Here is a 25,228-nt window from a genome sequence, read left to right on the forward strand (position 1 = left end):
TTTAATTTTTTCTACTCCCCCTAATTTTTGGATCACTAGGCCACTTGCATCCTCAACATGCTTGTGGCATGCACATCCACCACACTTAAATCAAGTTGGGATCAGTTAGAAGTCTATTCCCTATAAAATTCTACCAAGCTATTATGAGGGAGTTGTACTAGTGGAATTTCCCAAACATGGATTTGGGGGTTCATTTTTTGTGCAAGAAATAATTTTCTATTTGTTATAGTTTTCAAATATTTTTGCACACATGAACTCTAAAATTTTCATTTTGTAGCGATCTTATATCTTTTTTGTTTACGAGGAAAAATGGGAGAGAGAAAACTCAAGTTTGGATCTGAAAAAAAAAAATTGAACATCCAAAATGGAAATGCACAAATGCTGAGAGAGATAATTGCAAAAATTATCGGTGATTTTTAAGGATAGGCAAAAAGTGGGTTGTTTGGCTCAGGTAAATATCCAACCACTTGAGAATTTAATTTTTTCTACCCCCCCTAATTTTTGGATCACTAGGCCACTTGCATCCTCAAAACGCTTGTGGCATGCACATCCACCTCACTTAAAGCATGTTGGGATCAGTTAGAAGTCTCTTTCCTACAAAATTCAACCAAGCTATTATTAGGGGGTTGTACGAGTGGACTTTCCCAAACATGGATTTTGGGGTTCATTTTTAGTGCGTGAAATAATTTTCTATTTATTATAGTTTTCAAATTTTTTTGCACACAAGAACTCTATAATTTTCATTTTGTTGCAATCTTATATCTTTTTTTTTACAAGGAAAAATGGGAGGGTGTAAACTCAAGTTTGGATCTGAAAAAGAAATTTGAACATCCAAAATGGAAATATACAAATGCTGAGAGAGAAAATTCCAAAAAGTATCTGTGATTTTAAAGGATAGGCAAAAACTGGGTTATTTGGCTTCGGTAAGTATCCAGCCACTTGATAATTTAATTTTTTCTTCTACCCCTAATTTTTGGATCACTAGGCCACTTGCATCCTCAACATGCTTGTGGCATGCACATCCACCACACTTAAAGCATGTTGGGATCAGTTAGAAGTCTCTTTCCTATCAATTCCACCAAGCTATTATTAGGGGGTTGTACTAGTGGAATTTCTCAAACATGGATTTTGGGGTTCATTTTTAGAGCGTGAAATAATTTTCGATTTATTATAGTTTTTGAATTTTTTTGCACACATGAACTCTAAAATTTTCATTTTATTGCGATTTTATATCTTTCTTTTTTTACGTGGAAAAATGGGAGAGTGAAAACTCAAGTTTGGATCGGAAAAAAAAAAATTTGAACATCCAAAATGGAAATGCACAAATGTTGAGAGGGATAATTCCAAAAAGTATCTGTGATTTTTAAGGATAGGCAAAAAGTGGGTTGTTTGGCTCAGGTAAATATCCAACCACTTGAGAATTTAATTTTTTCTACCCCCCCTAATTTTTGGATCACTACGCCACTTGCATCCTCAACATGCTTGTGGCATGCACATCCCCCACACTTAAAGCATGTTGGTATCAGTTAGAAGTCTCTTTCCTATAAAATTCCACCGAGCTATTATTAGGGGGTTGTACTAGTGGAATTTCCCAAACATGGATTTTGGCGTTCTTTTTTAGTGCGTGAAATAATTTTCTATTTATTATAGTTTTCAAATTTTTTTGCACACAAGAACTCTTTAATTTTCATTTTGTAGCGATCTTACATCTTTTTTGTTTACGAGGAAAAATGGGAGAGTGAAAACTCAAGTTTGGATCTGAAAAAAAAAATTTGAACATCCAAAATGGAAATGCACAAATGCTGAGAGAGAAAATTCCAAAAAGTATATGTGATTTTTAAGGATAGGCAAAAAGTGGGTTGTTTGGCTCTGGTAAATATCTAGCCACTTGAGAATTTAATTTTTTCTACTCCCCCTAATTTTTGGATCACTAGGCCACTTGCATCCTCAACATGCTTGTGGCTTGCACATCCACCACACTTAAAGCATGTTGGGATCAGTTAGAAGTCTCTTTCGTATAAAATTCCACCAAGCTATTATTAGGGGGTGTTTCTAGTGGAATTTCCCAAAGATGGATTTTGGGGTTCATTTTTAGTGAGTGAAATAATTTTCTATTTATTATAGTTTTCAAATTTTTTTGCACACATTAACTCTAAAATTTTCATTTTGTTGCGATCTTATATCTTTTTTGTTGACGAGGAAAAAGGGGAGTGTGAAAATTCAAGTTTGGATCTGAAAAAAAAAAATTGAACATCCAAAATGGAAATACACAAATGCTGAGAGAGATGATTCCAAAATGTATCTCTGATTTTTACGGATAGGCAAAAAGTGGGTTGTTTGGCTCTGGTAAATATCCAACCACCTCAGAATTTAATTTTTTCTACTCCCCCTAATTTTTGGATCTCTAAGCCTCTTGCGTCCTCAAAATGCTTGTGGCATGCAAATCCACCACACTTAAAGCATGTTGGGATAGGTTAGAAGTCACTTTCCTATAAAATTCAACCAAGCTATTAGTAGGGGGTTGTACGAGTGAAATTTCTGAAACATGGATTTTGGGGTTCATTTTTAGTGCGTTAAATAATTTTTTATTTATTATAGTTTTCGAATTTTTTTGCACGCATGAACTCTAGAATTTTTATTTTATTGAGATCTTATATCCTTTTTGTTTATGAGGAAAAATGGGAGAGTGAAAACTCAAGTTTGGATCTAAAAAAAAAAATTTGATCATCCAAAATGGAAATGCACAAATGCTAAGAGAGATAATTCCAAAAAGTATCTGTGATTTTTAAGGATAAGCAAAAAGTGGGTTGTTTGGCTCTGGTAAATATACAACCACTTGACAATTTAATTTTTTCTTCTCCCCGTAATTTTTGGATCACTAGGCCACTTGCATACTCAACATGCTTGTGGCATGCACATCCACCACACTTAAAGCATGTTGGGATCAGTTAGAAGTCTCTTTCCTATGAAATTCCACCAAGCTATTATTAGGGGTTGTACTACTGGTATTTCCCAAACATGGATTTTGGGGTTCATTTTTAGTGCGTGAAATAATTTTCTATTTATTAAAGTTGTCAAATTTTTTTGCACACTTGAACTCCAAAATTTTCATTTTGTTGTGATCTTATATCTTTTATGTTTACGAGGAAAAATGGGAGAGTGAAAACTAAGGTTTGGATCTGGAAAAAAAAATTTGAACATCCAAAATGGAAATGCACAAATGCTGAGAGAGATAATTCCAGAAAGTATCGGTGATTTTTAAGGATTGGCAAAAAGTGGGTTGTTTGGCTCTGGAAAATATCCAACCACTTGAGAATTTAATTTTTTCTACTCCCCCTAATTTTTGGATCATTAGGCCACTTGCATCCTCAACATGCATGTGGCATGCACATCCACCACACTTAAAGCATGTTGGGATTAGTTAGAAGTCTCTTTCCTATAAAATTCCACCAAGCAATTATTAGGGGGTTGTACTGGTGGAATTTCCCAAACATGGATTTTGGGGGTTATTTTTAGTGCGTGAAATAATTTTCTATTTATTATAGTTTTCAAAATTTTTTACACACATGAACTCTAAAATTTTTATTTTGTAGCGATCTTATATCTTTTTTGTTTACGAGGAGAAATAGGAGAGTGAAAATTCAAGTTTGGATCTGAAAAAAAAAATTTGAACATCCAAAATGGAAATTCACAAATGCTGAGAGAGATAATTCCAAAAAGTATTTGTGATTTTTAAGGATAGGCAAAAAGTGGGTTGTTTGGCTCTGGTAAATATCACACCACATGAGAATTTAATTTTTTCTACTCCCCCTAATTTTTTTATCACTAGGCCACTTGCATCCTCAACATAGTTGTGGCATGCACATCAACCACACTTAGAGCATGTTGGGATAAGTTAGAAGTCTCTTTCCTATAAAATTCCAGCAAGCAATTATTAGGGAGTTGTACTAGTAGATTTTCCCAAACATGGATTTTGGGGTTCATTTTTAGTGCGTGAAATTATTTTCTATTTATTATAGTTTTCAATTTTTTTTGCACACTAGAACTCTAAAATTTTCATTTTGTTGCGTTCTTATATCATTTTTGTTTACGAGGAAAAATGGGAGAGTGGAAACTCAAGTTTGGATCTGAAAAAAAAATTATTTGAACATCCAAAATGGAAATGCACAAATGCTGAGAGAGATAATGCCAAAAAGTATCTGTGATTTTTAAGGATAGGCAAAAAGTGGGTTGTTTGGCTCTGGAAAATATCACACCACTTGAGAATTTAATTTTTTCTACTCCCCCTAATTTTTTGATCACTAGGCCACTTGCATCCTCAACATGCTTGTGGCATGCACATCCGCCACACTTAGAGCATGTTGGGATCAGTTAGAAGTCTCTTTCCCATAAAATTCCACCAATCTATTATTACGGAGTTGTACTAGTGGAATTTCCAAAAGATGGATTTTGGGGTCCATTTTTAGTACGTGAAATAATTTTCTATTTATTATAGTTTTCAATTTTTTTTGTACACATGAACTCTAAAATTTTCATTTTGTTGCGATCTTATATCTTTTTTGTTTACGAAGAAAAATGGGATAGTGAAACTCAAGTTTGGATCTGAAAAAAAAAAATTTGAACATCCCAAATAGAAATGCACAAATGCTGAGAGAGATAATTCCAAAAAGAATCTGTGATTTTTAAGGATAGGCAAAAAGTGAGTTGTTTGGCTCTGGTAAATATCCAACCACTTGAGAATTTAATTTTTTCTTCTACCCCTAATTTTTGGATCACTTGGCCACTTGCATCCTCAACATGCTTGTGGCATGCACATCCACCACACTTAAAGAATGTTGGGATCAGTTAGAAGCCTCCTTCCTATAAAATTCCAACAAGGTATTATTAGGGGGATTGTACAAGTGGAATTTCCCATATATGGAATTTGGAGTTAATTTTTAGTGCGTGAAATAATTTTCTATTTATTATAGTTTTCAAATTTTTTTGCACACATGAACTCTAAAATATTCATTTTGTTGCGATCTTATATCTTTTTTGTTTACGAAGAAAAATGGGAGAGTGAAACTCAAGTTTGGATCTGAAAAAAAAAAAATTTCAACATCTCAAATAGAAATGCACAAATGCTGAGAGAGATAATTCCAAAAAGAATCTGTGATTTTTAAGGATAGGCAAAAAGTGGGTTGTTTGGCTCTGGTAATTATCCAACCACTTGGGAATTTAATTTTTTCAGCTCCCCCTATTTTTGGATCACAAGGCCACTTGCATCCTCAACATGCTTGTGGCATGCACATCCACCACACTTAAAGCTTGTTGGGATTAGTTAGACGTCTCTTTCCTGTAAAATTCCACCAAGCTATTATTAGGGGGTTGTACTAGTGGAATTTCCCAAACATGGATTTTAGGGTTCATTTTTAGTGCGTGAAATAATTTTTTATTTATTATAGTTTTCAAATTGTTTTGCACACATGAACTCTAAATTTTTCATTTTGTAGCGATCTTATATCTTTTTTGTTGACGTGGAAAAATAGGAGAGTGAAAACTCAAGTTTGGATCTGAAAAAAAAAAAAATTTGAACATCCAAGATGGAAATGCACAAATGCTGAGAGTGATAATTCCAAAAAGTATCTGTGATTTTTAAGGATAGGCAAAAAGTGGGTTGTTTGGCTCTGGTAAATATCCAACCACTTGAGAATTTAATTTTTTCTACTCCCCCTAATTTTTGGATCACTAGGCCACATGCATCCTCAACATGCTTGTGGCATGCACATCCACCACACTTAAATCATGTTGGGATCAGTTAGAAGTCTCTTTCCTATAAAATTCCACCAAGCTATTATTGGGGGGTTGTACTTGTGGAATTTCCAAAACATTGATTTTGGGGTTCAATTTTAGTGCATGAACTAATTTTCTATTTCTTATAGTTTTCAAATTTTTTTGCACACATGAACTCTAAAATTTTTATTTTGTAGCGATCTTATATCTTTTTTGTTTACGAGGAAAAATGGGAGAGTGAAAACTCAGGTTTGGATCTGAAAAAAAAACAATTTTGAATATCCCAAATGGAAATGCACAAATGCTGACAGAGATAATTCCAAAAAGTATCTGTGATTTTTAAGGATAGGCACAAAGTGGGTTGTTTGGCTCAGGTAAATATCCAACCACTTGAGAATTTATTTTTTTCTACCCCCCCTAATTTTTGGATCACTAGGCCACTTGCATCCTCAACATGCTTGTGGCATGCACATCCATCACACTTAAAGCATGTTGGGATCAGTTAGAAGTCTCTTTCCTATAAAATTCTACCAAGCTTTTATTAGGGGGTTGTACTAGTGGAATTTCCCAAACATGGATTTTGGAGTTAATTTTTAGTGCGTGAATAATTTTCTATTTATTATAGTTTTCAAATTTTTTTGCACACATGAACTCTAAAATTTTCATTTTGTTGAGATCTTATAACTTTTTAGTATACGAGGAAAAATGGGAGAGTGAAAACTCAAGTTTGGATCTGAAAAAAAAAAAACATTTGAACATCCAAAATGGAAATGCACAAATGCAGAGGGAAATAATTCCAAAAAGTATTTGTGATTTTTAAGGATAGGCAAAAAGTGGGTTGTTTCTCTCTAGTAAATATCCAACCACTTGAGAATTTAATTTCCACCCCCCCCCTAATTTTTGGATCACTAGGCCACTAGCATCCTCAACATGCTTGTGGCATGCACATCCACCACACTTAAAGCATGTTGGGATCAGTTAGAAGTCTTTTTCCAATAAAATTCCTCATAGCTATTATTAGGGAGTTGTACCAGTGGAATTTCCCAAACATGGATTTTGGAGTTTATTTTTAGTGCGTGAAATAATTTTCTATTTAATATATTTTTCAAATTTTTTTTGCACAGATAAACTCTAAAATTTTCATTTTGTTGCTATGTTATATCTTTTTTGTTTCCATGGAAAAATGGGAGAGTGGAAACTCAAGTTTGGATCTGAAAAAAAATAAATTAATATCCAAAATGGAAATGCACAAATGCTGAGAGAGGTAATTCCAAAAAGTATCTGTGATTTTTAAGGATAGGAAAAACGTGGGTTCTTTGGCTCTGGTAAATATCCAACCACTTGAGAATTTAATTTTTTCTACTCCCCCTAATTTTTGGATCACTAGGCCTCTTGCATCCTCAACATGCATGTGGCATGCACATCCACCACACTTAAAGCATGTTGGGATCCGTTAGAAGTCTCTTTCCTATAAAATTCCAGCAAGCTATTATTAGGGGGTTGTACTAGCTGAATTTCCCAAACATGGAATTTGGAGTTAATTTTTAGTGCGTGAAATAATTTTCTATTAATTTATAGTTTTCAAATTTTTTTGCACACATGAACTCTAAAATATTCATTTTGTTGGGATCTTATATCTTTTTAGTTTACGAGGAAAAATGGGAGAGTGAAAACTCATGACATGATCTGAAAAAAAAAAATTGAACATCCAAAATGGAAAAGCACAAATGCCGAGATAGATAATTTGAAAAAGTGTCTGTGATTTTTATGGATAGGCAAAAAGTGGGTTGTTTGGCTCTGGTAAATATCCAACCACTTGAGAATTTAATTTTTTCTTCTACCCCTAATTTTTGGATCACTAGGCCACTTGCATCCTCAACATGCTTGTGGCATGCACATCCACCACACTTAAAGCATGTTGGGATCAGTTAGAAGTCTCTTTCCTATAAAATTCCACCAAGCTATTATTAGGGGGTTGTACTAGTGGAATTTCCCAAACATGGATTTTGGGGTTCATTTTTAGTGCGTGAAATAATTTTCTATTTATTATAGTTTTCAAATTTTTTCTGCATAGATGAACTCTAAAATATTCATTTTGTTGCAATCTTATAACTTTTTTGTTTACGAGGAAAAATAGGAGAGTGAAAACTCAAGTATGGATCTGAAAAAAAAAAAATTTGAACATCCAAAATGGAAATGAACAAATGCTGAGAGAGATAATTCCAAAAAGTATCTGTGATTTTTAAGGATAGGCAAAAAGTGGATTTGTTTGGCGCTGGTAAATATCCAACCACTTGAGAATATAATTTTTTCTACTCCCCCTAATTTTTGGATCACTAGGCCACTTGCATTCTCAACATGCTTGTGGCATGCACATCCACCACACTTAAAGCATGTTGGGATCAGTTAGAAGCCTCCTTCGTATAAAATTCCAACAAGCTATTTTTAGGGGGGTTGTACAAGTGGAATTTCCCAAACATGGAATTTGGAGTTAATTTTTAGTGCGTGAAATAATTTTCTATTTATTATAGTTTTCAAATTTTTTTGCACACATGAACTCTAAAATATTCATTTTGTTGGGATCTTATATCTTTTTAGTTTACGAGGAGAAATAGGAGAGTAGAAACTAAAGTTTGGATCTGAAAAAAAAGTTATTTGAACATCGAAAATGGAAATGCACAAATGCTGAGAGAGATAATGCCAAAAAGTATCTGTAATTTTTAGGGATAGGCAAAAAGTGGGTTGTTGGGCTCTAGAAAATATCACACCACTTGAGAATTTAAATTTTTCTACTCCCCCTAATTTTTTGATCACCACTTGCATCCTCAACATACTTGTGGCATGCACATCCGCCACACTTAGAGCATGTTGGGATCAGTTTGAAGTCTCTTTCCTATAAAATTCCACCAATCTATTATTACGGAGTTGTACTAGTGGAATTTCCCAAAGATGGATTTTGGGGTTCATTTTTAGTACGTGAAAAAATTTTCTATTTATTATAGTTGTCAATTTTTTTTTGCACATATGAACTCTAAAATTTTCATTTTGTTGCGATCTTATATCTTTTTTGTTTACGAAGAAAAATGGGAGAGTGGAACTCAAGTTTGGATCTGAAAAAAAAAAAATTTGAACATCCAAAATGGAAATGCACAAATGCTGAGAGAGATAATTCCAAAAAGAATCTGTGATTTTTAAGGATAGGCAAAAAGTGGGTTGTTTGTCTCTGGTAAATATCCAACCACTTGAGAATTTAATTTTTTCAGCTCCCCCTATTTTTTGGATCACTAGGCCACTTGCACCCTCAACATGCTTCTGGCATGCACATCCACCACACTTAAAGCTTGTTGGGATCAGTTAGACGTCTCTTTCTTCTAAAATTCCACCAAGCTATTATTAGGGGGTTGTACTAGTGGAATTTCCCAAACATGGATTTTGGGGTTCATTTTTAGTGCGTGAAATAATTTTCTATTTATTATAGTTTTCAAATTTTTTTGCACACATGAACTCTAAAATTTTCATTTTGTAGCGATCTTATATCTTTTTTGTTTACGAGGAAAAATAGGAGAGTGAAAACTCAAGTTTGGATCTGAAAAAAAAAAAATTTGAACATCCAAGATGGAAATGCACAAATGATGAGAGAGATAATTCCAAAAAGAATCTGTGATTTTTAAGGATAGGCAAAAAGTGGGTTGTTTCTCTCTGGTAAATATCCAACCACTTGAGAATTTAATTTTTTCTTCCCCCCCTAATTTTTGGATCACTAGGCCACTAGCATCCTCAACATGCTTGTGGCATGCACATCCACCACACTTAAAGCATGTTGGGATCAATTAGAAGTCTCTTTCCTATAAAATTCCACCAAGCTATTATTAGGGTGTTGTACTAGTGGAATTTCCCAAATATGGATTTTGGGGTTCATTTTTAGTGCATGAAATAATTTTCTATTTATTATAGTTTTCAAATTTTTTTGATCACATGAACTCTAAAATTTTCATTTTGTTGCGATCTGATATCTTTTCTGTTTACGAGGAGAAATGGGAGAGTTAAAACTCAAGTATGGATCTGAAAAAAAAAATTTGAACATCCAAAATGGAAATGCACAAATGCTGAGAGAGATAATTCCAAAAAGTATTTGTGATTTTTAAGGATAGGCAAAAAGTGGGTTTGTTTGGCTCTGGTAAATATCCAACCACTTGAGAATTTAATTTTTTCTTCTCCCCCTAATTTTTGGATCACTAGGCCACTTGCATCCTCAACATTCTTGTGGCATGCACATCCACCACACTTAAAGCATGTTGGGATCAATTAGAAGTCTCTTTCCTATAAAAATCCACCAAGCCATTATTAGGGTGTTGTACGAGTGGAATTTCCCAAACATGGATTTTGGGGTTCATTTTTAGTGCGTGAAATAATTTTCTCTTTATTATAGTTTTCAAATTTTTTTCCACACATGAACTCTAACATTTTCATGTTGTTACGATCTTATATCTTTTTTGTTTACGAGGAAAAATGGGAGAGTGGAAACTCAAGTTTGGATCTGAAAAAAAAAATTTGAACATCCAAAATGGAAATGCACAAATGTTGAGAGAGATAATTCCAAAAAAGTATTTGTGATTTTTAAGGATAGGCAACAAGTGGGTTGTTTGGCTCTGGTAAATATCCAACCAGTTGAGAATTTAAATTTTTCTACTCCCCCAAATTTTTGGACCACTTGGCCACTTGCATACTCAACATGCTTGTGGCATGCACATCCACCACACTTAAAGCATGTTGGGATCAGTTAGAAGTCTCTTTCCTATAAAATACCACAAAGCTATTATTAGGGGGTTGTACTAGTGGAATTTTCAAAACATGGATTTTGAAGTTCATTTTTAGTGCGTGAAATAATTTTCTATTTATTTTAGTTTTCAAATTTTTTTGCTCACATGAACTCTAAAATTTTCATTTTGTTGCTATCTTATATCTTTTTTTTAACATGGAAAAATGGGAGAGTGGAAACTCAAGTTTGGATCTGAAAAAAAAAAAATTTAATATCAAAAATGGAAATGCACAAATGCTGAGAGAGATAATTCCAAAAAGTATCTGTGATTTTTAAGGATAGGCAAAACGTGGGTTCTTTATCTCTGGTAAATATCCAACCACTTGAGAATATAATTTTTTCGACTCCCCCTAATTTTTGGATCACTAGACCACTTGCATCCTCACCATGCTTGTGGCATGCACATCCACCACACTTAAAGCATGTTGGGATCAGTTAGAAGTCTCTTTCCTATAAAATACCACAAAGCTATTATTAGGGGGTTGTACTAGTGGAATTTTCAAAACATGGATTTTGAAGTTCATTTTTAGTGCGTGAAATAATTTTCTATTTAGTTTAGTTTTCAAATTTTTTTGCTCACATGAACTCTAAAATTTTCATTTTGTTGCTATCTTATATCTTTTTTTTTAACATGGAAAAATGGGAGAGTGGAAACTCAAGTTTGGATCTGAAAAAAAAAAATTTAATATCAAAAATGGAAATGCACAAATGCTGAGAGAGATAATTCCAAAAAGTATCTGTGATTTTTAAGGATAGGCAAAACGTGGGTTCTTTATCTCTGGTAAATATCCAACCACTTGAGAATATAATTTTTTCTACTCCCCCTAATTTTTGGATCACTAGACCACTTGCATCCTCACCATGCTTGTGGCATGCACATCCACCACACTTAAAGCATGTTGGGATCAGTTAGAAGTCTCTTTCCTATAAAATTTGACAAAACAATTATTAAGGGGTTGTACTAGTCGAATTTCCCAAACACGGATTTTGGGGTTCATTTTTAGTGCGTGAAATAATTTTCTATTTATTTAAATTTTTTTGCACACATGAACTCTAAAATTTTCATTTTGTTGCGATCTTATATCTTTCTTGTTTACAACAAAAAATGTGAGAGTGAAAACTCAAGTTTGGATCTTAAAAAATAAAAATTTGAACATCCAAAATGGAAATTCACAAATGCTGAGAGAGATAATTCCGAAATGTATTTATGATTTTTAAGGATAGGCAAAAAGTTGGTTGTTTGGCTCGGGTAAATAACCAACCACTTGAGAATTTAATTTTTTTTTCTCCCCCTAATTTTTGGATCACTAGGCCACTTCCATCCTCAACATGTTTGTGGCAAGCACATCCACCACACTTAAAGCATGTTGGGATTAGTAAGAAGTCTCTTTCCTATAAAATTCCACCAAGCTATTATTAGGGGGTTGTACAAGTGGAATTTTCCAAACATGGATTTTGGAGTTAATTTTTAGTGCGTGAAATAATTTTCTATTTATTATAGTTTTCAAATATTTTTGCACACATGAACTCTAAAATTTTCATTTCATAGCGATCTTATATCTTTTTAGTTTACGAGGAAAAAAGGGAGAGAGAAAACTCAAGATTGGATATGAAAAAAAAAAATTTGAACATCCAAAATGGAAATTCACAAATGCTAAGAGAGATAATTCCAAAAAGTATTTGTGATTTTTAAGGATAGGCAAAAAGTGGGTTGTTTGGCTCTGGTAAATATCCAACCACTTGAGAATTAAATTTTTTCTTCTCCCCCTAATTTTTGGATCACTAGGCCACTTGCATCCTCAACATGCTTGTGGCATGCACATCCACCACACTTAAAGCATGTTGCGATCAGTTAGATGTCTCTTTCCTATAAAATTCCACCAAGCTATTATTAGAGGGTTGTACTTGTGGAATTTCCCAAACTTGGATTTTGGACTTAATTTTTAGTGCGTGAAATATTTTTTTATTTATTATAGTTTTCAAATTTTTTTGCACACATGAACTCTAAAATTTTCATTTTGTTGCGATCTTATATCTTTTTAGTTTACGAGGAAAATGGAAGAGAGAAAACTCAAGTATGGATCTGAAAAAAAAAAAATTTGAACATCCAAAATGGAAATGCACAAATGCTGAGAGAGATAATTCCAAAAAGTATCTGTGATTTTTAAGGATAGGCAAAAAGTGGATTTGTTTGGCTCTGGTAAATATCCAACCACTTGAGAATTTAATTTTTTCTACTCCCCCTAATTTTTGGATCAGTAGGCCACTTGTATCCTCAACATGCTTGTGGCATGCACATCCACCACACTTAAAGCATGTTGGGATCAGTTAGAAGCCTCTTTCCTATAAAATTCCACCAAGCTATTATTAGGGGGTTGTACAAGTGGAATTTCCCAAACATGGATTTTTGTGTTCATTTTTAGTGCGTGAAATAATTTTCAATTTATTATAGTTTTCAAATTTTTTTGCACATGAACTCTTAAATTTTCATTTTGTTGCGATCTTATATCTTTTTTGTTTACGAGGACAAATGGGAGAGTGAAAACTCAAGTTTCGATCTAAAAAAAAAAAAAATTTGAACATCCAAAATGGAAATGCACAAATGCTGAGAGTGATAATTCCAAAAAGTATCTGTGATTTTTAAGGATAGGCAAAAAGCGGGTTGTTTGGCTCTGGTAAAAATCCAACTACTTGAGAATTTAATTTTTTCTACTCCCTCTAATTTTTGGATCACTTGGCCACTTGCATCCTCACCATGCTTTTGGCATGCACATCCACCGCACTTAAAGCAAGTTGGGATCAGTTAGAAGTCTCTTTCCAATAAAATTCCACCAAGCTTTTATTAGGGGGTTGTACTAGTGGAATTTCCCAAACATGAATTTTGGGGTTCATTTTTAGTGCGTGAAATAATTTTCTCTTTATTATAGTTTTCATATTTTTTTGCACATGAACTCTAAAATTTTCATTTTGTTGCGATCTTATATCTTTTTTGTTTACGAGGAAAAGTAGGAGAGTGAAAACTCAAGTTTAGATCTGAAAAAAAAAAATTTGAACATCTAAAATGGAAATGCACAAATGCTGAGAGAGATAATTCCAAAAAGTAACTATGATTTTTAAGGATAGCCAAAAAGTGGGTTGTTTCGCTCTGGTAAATATCCAACCAGTTGAGAATTTAATTTTTTCTTCTCCCCCAAACTTTTGGACTACAAGGGCACTTGCATCCTCAACATGCTTGAGGCATGCACATCCACCACACTTACGGCATGTTGGGATTAGTTAGAAGTCTCTTTCCTATAAAATTCCACCAAGCTATTATTAGGGGGTTGTACTAGTGGAATTTCCCAAACATGGATTTTGGGGTTCATTTTTAGTGCGTAAAATAATTTTCTATTTATTATAGTTTTCAAATTTTTTTTCGCACTTGAACTCTAAAATTTTCATTTTGTTGCGATCTTATATCTTTTTTGTTTACGAGGAAAAATGGGAGAGTGGAAACTCAGGTTTGGATCTGAAAAAAAATTATTTGAACATCCAAAATGGAAATGCACAAATGCTGAGAGAGATAATGCCAAAAAGTATATGTGATTTTTAAGGATAGGCAAAAAGTGGGTTGTTTGGCTCTGGTTAATTTCCAACCACTTGAGAATTTAACTTTTTTCTACTCCCCCTAATTTTTGGACCACTAGGCCACTTGCATCCTCAACATGCTTGTAGCATGCACATCCACTACACTTAAAGCATGTTGGGATCTGTTAGAAGTCTCTTTCCTATAAAATTGCACCAAGCTATTATTAGGGGGTTACACTAGTGGAATTTCCCAAACATGGATTTTGGGGTTCATTTTTAGTGCGTGAAATAATTTTCTATTTATTATAGTTCTCAAATTTTTTTGCACACATAAACACTAAAATTTTCATTTTGTTGCGATCTGATATCTTTTTAGTTTACGAGGAAAAATGGGATAGTTAAAATTCAAGTTAGGATCTGAAAAAAAAAAATTTTGAACAACCAAAATGGAAATGTACAAATGCTGAGAGAGATAATTCCAAAAAGTATCTGTGATTTTTAAGGATTGGCAAAAAGTGGGTTTGTTTGGCTCTGGTAAATATCCAACCACTTGAAAATTTTATTTTTTCTTCTCCCCCTAATTTTTTGATGACTAGGCCACTTGCATCCTCAACATGCTTGTGGCATGCACATCCACCACACTTAAAGCATGTTGGGATCAGTTAGAAGTCTCTTTCCTATAAAATTCCACCAAGCTATTATTAGGGGGTTGTACTAGTGGAATTTCCCAAACATGGATTTTGGGGTTCATTTTTAGTCCGTGAAATAATTTTCTATTTATTATAGTTTTCAAAGTTTTTTGCACACATGAACTCTAAAATTTTCATTTTGTTGCGATCTTATATCTTTTTTGTTTACGAGGAAAAATAGGAGAGTGGAAAGTCAAGTTTGGATCTGAAAGTAAAAAATTTGAACATCCAAAATGGAAATGCACAAATGCTGAGAGAGATAATTCCAAAAAGTATTTGTGATTTTTAAGGATAGGTGAAAACTGGGTTGTTTGGCTCTGGTAAATATCCAACCACTTGAGAATTTAACTTTTTCTACTCCCCCTAATTTTTGGACCACTAGGCCACTTGCATCATCAACATGCTTGTGGCATGCACATCCACCATACTTAAAGCATGTTGGGATCAGTTAGAAGTCTCTTTCCTATAAAATTCCACCAAGTTATTATTAGGGGGTTGTACTAGTGGAATTTTCCAAACAAGGATTTTGAAGTTCAATTTTAGTGCGTGAAATAATTTTCTATTTATTTTAGTTTTCAAATTTTTTTGCACACATGAAGTCTAAAATTTTCATTTTGTTGCGATCTTATATCTTTTTTGTTTACGAGGAAAAATGGGAGAGTGGAAACACAAGTTTGGATCTGAAAAAAAAAAAAATTTGAACATCCAAATTGGAAGTGCACAAATGCAGAGAGAGATAATTCTAAAAAGAATCTGTGATTTTTAAGGATAGGCAAACAGTGGGTTCTTTGGCTCTGGTAAATATCCAACCACTTGAGAATTTAACTTTTTCTACTCCCCCTAATTTTTGGATCACTAGGCTATTTGCATCCTCAACATGCTTGTGGCATCCACATCCACCACACTTAAAGCATGTTGGGGTCAGTTAGAAGACTCTTTCCTACAAAATTCCACCAAGCTATTATTAGGGGGTTGTACTAGTGGAATTTCCCAAACATGGATTTTGGGGTCATTTTTAGTGCGTGAAATAATTTTCTATTTATTTAAATTTTTTTCACACATGAACGCTAAAATTTTCATTTTGTTACGATCTTATATCTTTTTTGTTTACGAGGAAAAATGGGAGAGTGGAAACTCAAGTTTGGATCTGAAAAAAAAATTTGAACAACCAAAATGGAAATGCACAAATGCTAAGAGAGATAATTCCAAAAAGTATCTGTGATTTTTAAGGATAGGCAAAAGTGGGTTGTTTGGCTCTGGTAAATATCGACCCACTTGAGAATTTAACTTTTTCTACTCCCCCTAATTTTTTGATCACTAGGCCACTTGTATCCTCAACATGCTTGTGGCATGCACATCCACCACACTTAAAGCATGTTGGGATCAGTTAGATGTCTCTTATCTATAAAATTCCACCAAGCTATTATTAGGGGGTTGTACTAGTGGAATTTCCCAAACATGGATTTTGGGGTTCATTTTTAGTGTGTGAAATAATTTCCTATTTATTATAGTTTTCAAATTTTTTTGCACAGATAAAGTCTAAAATTTTCATTTTGTTGCGATCTTATATCTTTTTTGTTTACGAGGAAAAATGGGAGAGAGGAAACTCAAGTTTGGATCTGAAAAAAAAAATTTGAACATCCAAAATGGAAATTGCACAAATGCTGAGAGACATAATTCCAAAAAGTATCTGTGGATTTTAAGGATAGGCAAAAATTTGGTTGTTTGGCTCTGGTAAATATACAACCACTTGAGAATTTAACTTTTTCTACTCCCCCTAATTTTTGGACCACTAAGCCACTTGCATCCTCTACATGCTTGTGGCATGCACATCCACCACAATTAAAGCTTGTTGGGATCAGTTAGAAAAGTCTTTCCTATAAAATTTCACCAAGCTATTATTAGGGGTTTGTACAAGTGGAATTTCCCAGACATGGATATTGGGGTTCATTTTTAGTGCATGAAATAATTTTCTATTTATTATAGTTTTCAAATTTTTTTACACACATGAACTCTAAAATTTTCATTTTGTTGCCATCTTATATCTTTTTAGTGTACGAGGAAAAATACGAGAGTGGAAACTCAAGTTTGGATCTGAAAAAAAAAATTTGAACATCCAAAATGGAAATGCACAAATGTTGAGAGAGATAATTCCAAAAAGTATCTATGATTTTAAGGATAGGCAAAAAGTGGGTTGTTTAGCTATGGTAAATATCCAACCACTTGAGAATTCAACTTTTTCTACTCCCCCTAATTTTTTGACCACTAGGCCAGTTGCATCCTCTACATGCTTGTGGCATGCACATCCACCACACTTAAAGAATGTTGGGATCAGTTAAAGTCTCTTTCCTATAAAATTCCACCAAGCTATTATTAGGGGGTTGTACTAGTGGAATTTCCCAAACATGGATTTTGGGGTTCATTTTTAGTGCGTGAAATAATTTTCTATTTATTATAGTTTTAAAATTTTTTTGCACACATGAACTCTAAAATTTTCATTTTGTTGTGATCTTATATCTTTTTTGTTTACGAGGAAAAATGGGAGAGTGGAAACTCAAGTTTGGATCTGAAAAAAAAATTTGAACATCCAAAATGGAAATGCACAAATTCTGAGAGAGATAATTTCAAAAAGTATCCGTGATTTTTAAGGATAGGAAAAAAGTGGGTTGTTTGGCTCCGGTAAATATCCAACCACTTGAGAATTTAACTTTTTCTACTCCCCCTAAATTTTTTACCACTAGGCCACTTGCATCCTCAACATGCTTGTGGCATGCATATCCACCACACTTAAAGCATGTTGGGATCTGTTAGAAGTCTCTTTCCTAAAAAATTCCACCAAGCTATTATTAGGGGGTTGTACTAGTGGAATTTCCCAAACATGGATTTTGGGGTTCATTTTTAGTGCGTATAATAATTTTCTATTTATTATAGTTTTCAATTTTTTTTGCACACATGAACTCTAAAATTTCCATTTTGTTACGATCTTATATCTTTTTGGATTACAAGGAAAAATGGGAGAGTGGAAACTCAAGTTTGGATCTGAAAAAAAAAAAAATTTGAACATCCAAAATGGAAATGCACAAATGCTGAGAGTGATAATTCATAAAAGTATCTGTGATTTTTAAGGATAGGCAAAAACTGGGTTGTTTGGCTCTGGTAAATATCCAACCACTTGAGAATTTAACATTTTCTACTCCCCCTAATTTTTGGATCACTAGGCCACTTGCATCCTCAACATGCTTGTGGCATGCACATCCACCACACTTAAACCATGTTGGGATCAATTAGAAATCAATTTCCTATAAAATTCCACCAAGTTATTATTAGGGGGTTGTACTAGTGGAATTTCCCAAACATGGATTTTGGGATTCATTTTTAGTGAGTGAAATAATTTTCTATTTATTATAGTTTTCAAATTTTTTTGCACACATGAACTCTAAAATTTTTATTTTGTTGCGATCTTATATCTTTTTGATTTACGAGGAAAAATGGGAGAGTGGAAACTCAAGTTTTGATCTTAAAAAAAAAAAATTTGTACATCCAAAATGGAAATGCACAAATGCTGAGAGAGATAATTCTAAAAAGTATCTGTGATTTTTAAGGATAGGCAAAAAGTGGGTTGTTTGGCTCAGGTAAATATCCAACCACTTGAGAATTTAATTTTTTCTACTCCCCCTAATTTTTGGATCACTAGGCCACTTGCATCCTCAACATGCTTGTGGCATGCACGTCCACCACAATTAAAGCATGTTGGGATCAGTTAGAAGTCTCTTTCCTATAAAATTCCACCAAGCTATTATTAGGGGGTTGTACTAGTGGAATTTCCCATACATGGATTTTGGGGTTCATTTTTAGTGCGTGAAATAATTTTCTATTTATTATAGTTTTCATATTTTTTTGCACACATGAACTCTAAAATTTTCATTTTGTAGCTATCTTATATCTTTTTTGTTGACGAGGAAAAATGGGAGAGTGAAGACTCAAGTTTGGATCTGAAAAAAAAATTTTGAACATAAAAAATGGAAATGCACAAATGCTGAGAGAGATAATTCAAAAAAGTATATGTGATTTTTAAGGATTGGCAAAAAGTGGGTTGTTTGGCTCGGGTAAATATCCAACTACTTGAGAATTTAATTTTTCCTACTCCCTCTTATTTTTGGATCACTAGGCCACTTGCATCCTCAACATGCTTTTGGCATGCACATCCACCACACTTAAAGCATGTTGGGATCAGTTAGAAGTCTCTTTCTTATAAAATTCCACCAAGCTATTATTAGGGGGTTGTACTAGTGGAATTTCCCAAACCTGGATTTTGGGGTTCATTTTTTGTGCTTGAAATAATTTTCTATTTATTATAATTTTCAAATTTTTTTGCACATGAACTCTAAAATTTTCATTTTGTTGCGATCTTATATCTTTTTTGTTTACGAGGAAAAATGGGAGAGTGAAAACTCAAGTTTGGATCTAAAAAAAAAAAAATTTTGAACATCCAAAATGGAAATCTGAGAGAGATAATTCCAAAAGTATCTGTGATTTTTAAGGATAGGAAAAAAGTGGGTTGTTTCGCTGTGGTAAATATCCAACCACTTGAGAATTTATGTTTTTCTACTCCCCCTAATTTTTTGACCACTAGGCCACTTGCATCCTCAACATGCTTGTGGCATGCACATCTACCACACTTAAAGCATGTGGGGATCAGTTAGAAGTCTCTTTCCTATAAAATTCCACCAAGCTATTATTAGGGGGATGTACTAGTGGAATTTCCCAAACATGGATAAAAAAACTTTGGTGTTCTTTTTTAGTGCGTGAAATAATTTTCTTCACTTACATTTATTATAGTTTCCAATTTTTTGCATACATAAACTCCAAATTTTTCATTTTATTGTGATCTATTTGCCATATATTGTTTTTAGAGAAAACGAGGAGAGTGAAAACTAAAGTTTGCATTTGGAAAAAAATTGAACATCCAAAATGGAAGTGCACAAATGCTGAGAGAGATAATTCCAAAAAGTATCTGTGATTTTTATGGATTGTGAACAGTTTTAGTTTTTTTTATATTAGGTTTTGCAATCACCAGAAGAGGGGACAAGGGGGAGGGGGGGGGCGGGGGCGGTACTGTTTCGTCTTCAACATGTTTCAGGCTTGCATATCCACCACATTTAAAACATGTTAGGATCAATTAGAAATCTCATTCTTATAAAATTCCACCAAGCTATTAGTGGTTGTACTAGTGAAATTTCCCAAACATGGATAACAAAACTTTGGTGTTCATTTTTTGTGCGTGAAATAATTTTCTTCACTTTATTATAGTTATCAATTTTTTGCATACATAAACTCTAAAATTTTCATTTTGTTGTGATATATTTGCCTTAACGTTTTGTTTACGTGAAAATTGGGAGTGGGAAAATTCAAGTTTGGATTTGAAAAAAAACTGAACATCCAAAATGGAAATACACAAAAGTTGAGAGAGATAATTCCAAATAGTATCTGTAATTTTAAGGATAGCAAAATCTTTTAGTTTTTTATATATTAGGTTTTGCAATCTTCGGAAGAGGGGGTGAGGCCATTTCTAACAAAAATTATCGCCGTTACACATCATTAATCAATCAAAATATTTACGATGATCTATGATTGTTAGGTCCGTTTTTGGTAAAATAGGAAAAAAGTGGGTTGTTTGGCACTGGTAAATATCCCACTGCACGTTCACTTGAGAATTTAATTTTTCTTTTTCTCGAATTTTTTTGATCATTAGGTCATTTGTATATCCACCACATGTTTCAGGCTTGCATATCCACCACATTTAAAACATGTTAGGATCAATTAGAAATCTCATTCTTATAAAATTCCACCAAGCTATTAGTGGTTGTACTAGTGAAATTTCCCAAACATGGATAACAAAACTTTGGTGTTCATTTTTTGTGCGTGAAATAATTTTCTTCACTTTATTATAGTTATCAATTTTTTGCATACATAAACTCTAAAATTTTCATTTTGTTGTGATATATTTGCCTTAACGTTTTGTTTACGTGAAAATTGGGAGTGGGAAAATTCAAGTTTGGATTTGAAAAAAAACTGAACATTCAAAATGGAAATACACAAAAGTTGAGAGAGATAATTCCAAATAGTATCTGTAATTTTAAGGATAGCAAAATCTTTTAGTTTTTTATATATTAGGTTTTGCAATCATCGGAAGAGGGGGTGAGGCCATTTCTAACAAAAATTATCGCCGTTACACATCATTAATCAATCAAAATATTTACGATGATCTATGATTGTTAGGTCCGTTTTTGGTAAAATAGGAAAAAAATGGGTTGTTTGGCACTGGTAAATATCCCACTGCACGTTCACTTGAGAATTTAATTTTTTCTTTTCCTCGAATTTTTTTGATCATTAGGTCATTTGTATCTTCAACATGTTTCAGGCATGAATATCCACCACATTTAAAACATGTTAGGATCAATTAGAAACCTCTTTCTTATAAAATTGCACCAAGCTATTAGTGGTTGTACTAGTGGAATTTCCCAAACATGGATAACAAAACGTTGGTGTTCATTTTTAGTGCATGAAATAATTTATTTCACTTAAATTTATTATAGTTTTCAATTTTTTGCAAATATAAACTCTAAAATATAATTTTGTTGTGATCAATTTGCCTTATCTTTTTGTTTACGAGAAAATTGGGAGAGTAAAAACTCAAGTTTGGATTTGAAAAAAAATTTTACATCCAAAATGGAAATGCACAAATGCTTAGAGAGATAATTCCAAAAAGTATCTGTGGTTTTTAAGGGTTGTAAACTGTTTTAGTTTTTTGTATATTTGGTTTTGCAATCATCAGATTAGTCGGACGAGGCATTTTTAACTGAGTGTTGAATCCCAAACCATAAGTCATTTCAAAAAAAAAATTAGAGTCATTAAACATCATTAATAGATCAAAACATTTATGATGATCTATGATTGTTAGGTACACTTTTTGTAAAATAGGCAAAAAATGGGTTGTTTGGCTCAGGTAAATATCCCACCGCACGTTAACTTGAGAATTTAATTTTTTCTATTCCTTGAAAATTTTGGATCATTAAGTCATTTGCATCTTCAACAAGTTTTAGGCATGCATATCCACCACATTTAAAACATGTTAGGATCAATTATAAATCTCATTCTTATCAAATTCCACCAAGCTATTAGTGGTTGTACTAGTGGAATTTCCCAAACATGGATAACAAAACTTTGGTGTTCATTTTTTGTGCGTGAAATAATTTTCTTCACTTACATTTATTATAGTTATCAATTTTTTGCATACATAAACCCTAAAATTTTTCATTTTGTTGTGATATATTTGCCTTAATGTTTTGTTTACGCGAAAATTGGGAGTGGGAAAACTCTAGTTTGGATTTGAAAAAAAATTGAACATCCAAAATGGAAATACACAAAAGTCTAGAGAGATAATTCCAAATAGTATCTGTAATTTTAAGGATAGCAAAATCTTTTAGTTTTTTATATATTAGGTTTTGCAATCTTCGGAAGACAGGGCGAGGCATTTTTAACTAAGTGTTGACTCCTGAACTATAAGTCATTTCTAACAAAAATTATCGCCATTACACATCATTAATCAATCAAAATATTTATGATGATCTATGATTGTTAGGTCCGCTTTTTGTAAAAAAGGCAAAAAGTGGGTTGTTTGGCACTAGTAAATATCTAATTGCACATTAACTTGGGAATTTAATTTTTTCTTTTCCTCAAAATTTTTTGATCATTAGGTCATTTGCATCTTCAACATGTTTCAGGCATGAATATCTACCACATTCAACACATGTTAGGATCAATTAGAAACCTCTTTCTTATAAAATTCCACCAAGCTATTAGTGGTTGTACTAGTGGAATTTCCCAAACATGGATAACAAAACTTTGGTGTTCATTTTTAGTGCATGAAATAATTTATTTCACTTAAATTTATTATAGTTTTCAATTTTTTGTAAATATAAACTCTAAAATATAATTTTGTTGTGATCAATTTGCCTTATCTTTTTGTTTACGAGAAAATTGGGAGAGTAAAAACTCAAGTTTGGATTTGAAAAAAAAATGTACATCCAAAATGGAAATGCACAAATGCTATGAGAGATAATTGCAAAAAGTATCTGTGATTTTTAAGGATTGTAAACTCTTTTAGTTTTTTATATATTTTGTTTTGCAATCATCGGATGAGCCGGGCGAGGCATTTTTAACTGAGTGTTGACTCCCAAACCATACGTCATTTCAAAAAAAACTTTATAGTCATTAAACATCATTAATAGATCAAAACATTTATGATGATCTATGATTGTTAGGGACACTTTTTGTAAAATAGGCAAAAAGTGGGTTGTTTGGCTCTGGTAATTATCCCACCACACGTTAACTTGAGAATTTATTTTTTTCTATTCCTTGAAATTTTTGGATCATTAAGTCATTTGCATCTTCAAAAAGTTTTAGGCATGCATATCCACCACAATTAAAACATGTTAGGATCAATTATAAATCTCATTCTTATCAAATTCGACAGAGCTATTAGGGGTTGTACTAGTGGAATTTCCAAACATAGATAACAAATATTTGCTGTTAATTTTTTGTGCGTGAACTAATTTTCTTCACTTACATTTATTATATTTTTCAATTTTTTTGCATACATAAACTCTAAAATTTTTATTTTGTTGTGTTCTATTTGCTATATGTTTTTTTTACGAGAAAATTGGGAGAGTGAAAACTCAAGTTTGGATTTGAAAAAAAATTGGAACTAAACAAATTCTGAGAGAGATATTTCCAAAAAGTATCTGTGATTTTTAAGGATTGTAAACTCCATTAGTTTTTTATATTTTAGGTTTTGCAATAATCAGAAAAAGGGGGGCAATGCATTTTTATCTTAGTTTGACTCCCCAACCATAAGTCATTTCTAACAAAAATTATAGCCATTACACATCATTAATCGATCAAAACATTTACGATGATATAAGATTGTTAGGTCCACTTTTTGTAAATAGGCAAAAAGTGGGTTGTTGGGCTTTGGTTAATATTCCACTGCATGTTGACTTGAGATTATAATGTTTCCTACTCCTGGAAATTTTTGGATCATTAGGTCATTTGCTTCTTCAACATGTTTAAGTCATGCATATCCACCACTTTTAAAACATGTTAGGATCACTTAGAAATCGCTTTCTTATAAAATTCCACCAAGCTATTAGGTTATACTAATGGAATTTCCCAAACATGGATGACAAAACTTTTGTGTTCATTTTTAGTGCAATATAATTTTCTTCACTTACATTTAATATAGTTTTCAATTTTTTGCATACATAAACTCTTAATTTTCATTTTTTTGTGATCTATTTGCCTTATCTTTTCTTTTTCGAGAAAAATGGGAGAGTGAAAACTCAAGTTTGGATTTGAAAAAAAATTGAACGTCCAAAATGGAAATGCACAAATGCTGAGAGAGATAATTCCAAAAAGTATATGTGATTTTTAAGGATTGTAAACTCTTTTAGTTTTTTTATATAATAGGTTTTGAAATCATCGGAAGATGGGGGCGAGGCATTTTTCACTGAGTGTTGACTCCCAAACCATAAGTCATGTCTGAAACACAATTATAGCCATTACACATCATTAATCGATCAAAACATTTACGATGATCTATGATTATGAGGTCCTCTTTTTTTAAATAGGCAAAAAGTCAGTTGTTGGGCTCTAGTAAATATTCTAATGATCGATAACTTGAGAATTTAATTTTTCCAACTCCTTGAATTTTTTTGATAATTAGGTCATTTGCATATTCAACATGTTTCAGGCATACATATCCACCACATTTAAAACATGTTAGGATCAATTAGAAATCTCTTTCTTATAAAATTCCACCAAGCTATTAGGGGTTGTACTAGAGGAATTTCCCAAACATGGATAACAAAACTTTGGTCTTCATTTTAAGTGCGAGAAATAATTTTCTTCACTTACATTTATTATAGTTTTCAATTTTTTTCACACATAAACTCTAAAATTTTCATTTTATTGTGATCTATTTGCCTTATCAGTTTGTTTACGAGAAAAATGGGAGAGTGAAAACACAAGTTTGGATTTTGAAAAAAAATTGAACATCCAAAATGGAAAGGCACAATTTCTGAGAGAGATAATTCCAAAAAGTATATGTGATTTTTAAGGATTGTAAACTCATTTAACTTTATATATATTACGTTTTGTAATCATCGGAAGAGGGGGCGGGGGGGGGGGGGGGGGGGGGAGTCACTTTTAACTGAGTGTTGCCTCCCAAACCATAATTCAATTCTAAATTATATTATAGCCGTTAGACATCATTAATCGATCAAAACATTTATGATGATCTATGATTGTGAGGTCTACTTTT

This window comes from Aristolochia californica, unplaced genomic scaffold (genome assembly GCF_029961685.1).
Source record: "Aristolochia californica isolate CCGP_79_NKW_82.1479 unplaced genomic scaffold, dmAriCali1.0.hap1 SCAF_2, whole genome shotgun sequence".
NCBI classification, from domain to species: domain Eukaryota; kingdom Viridiplantae; phylum Streptophyta; class Magnoliopsida; order Piperales; family Aristolochiaceae; genus Aristolochia; species Aristolochia californica.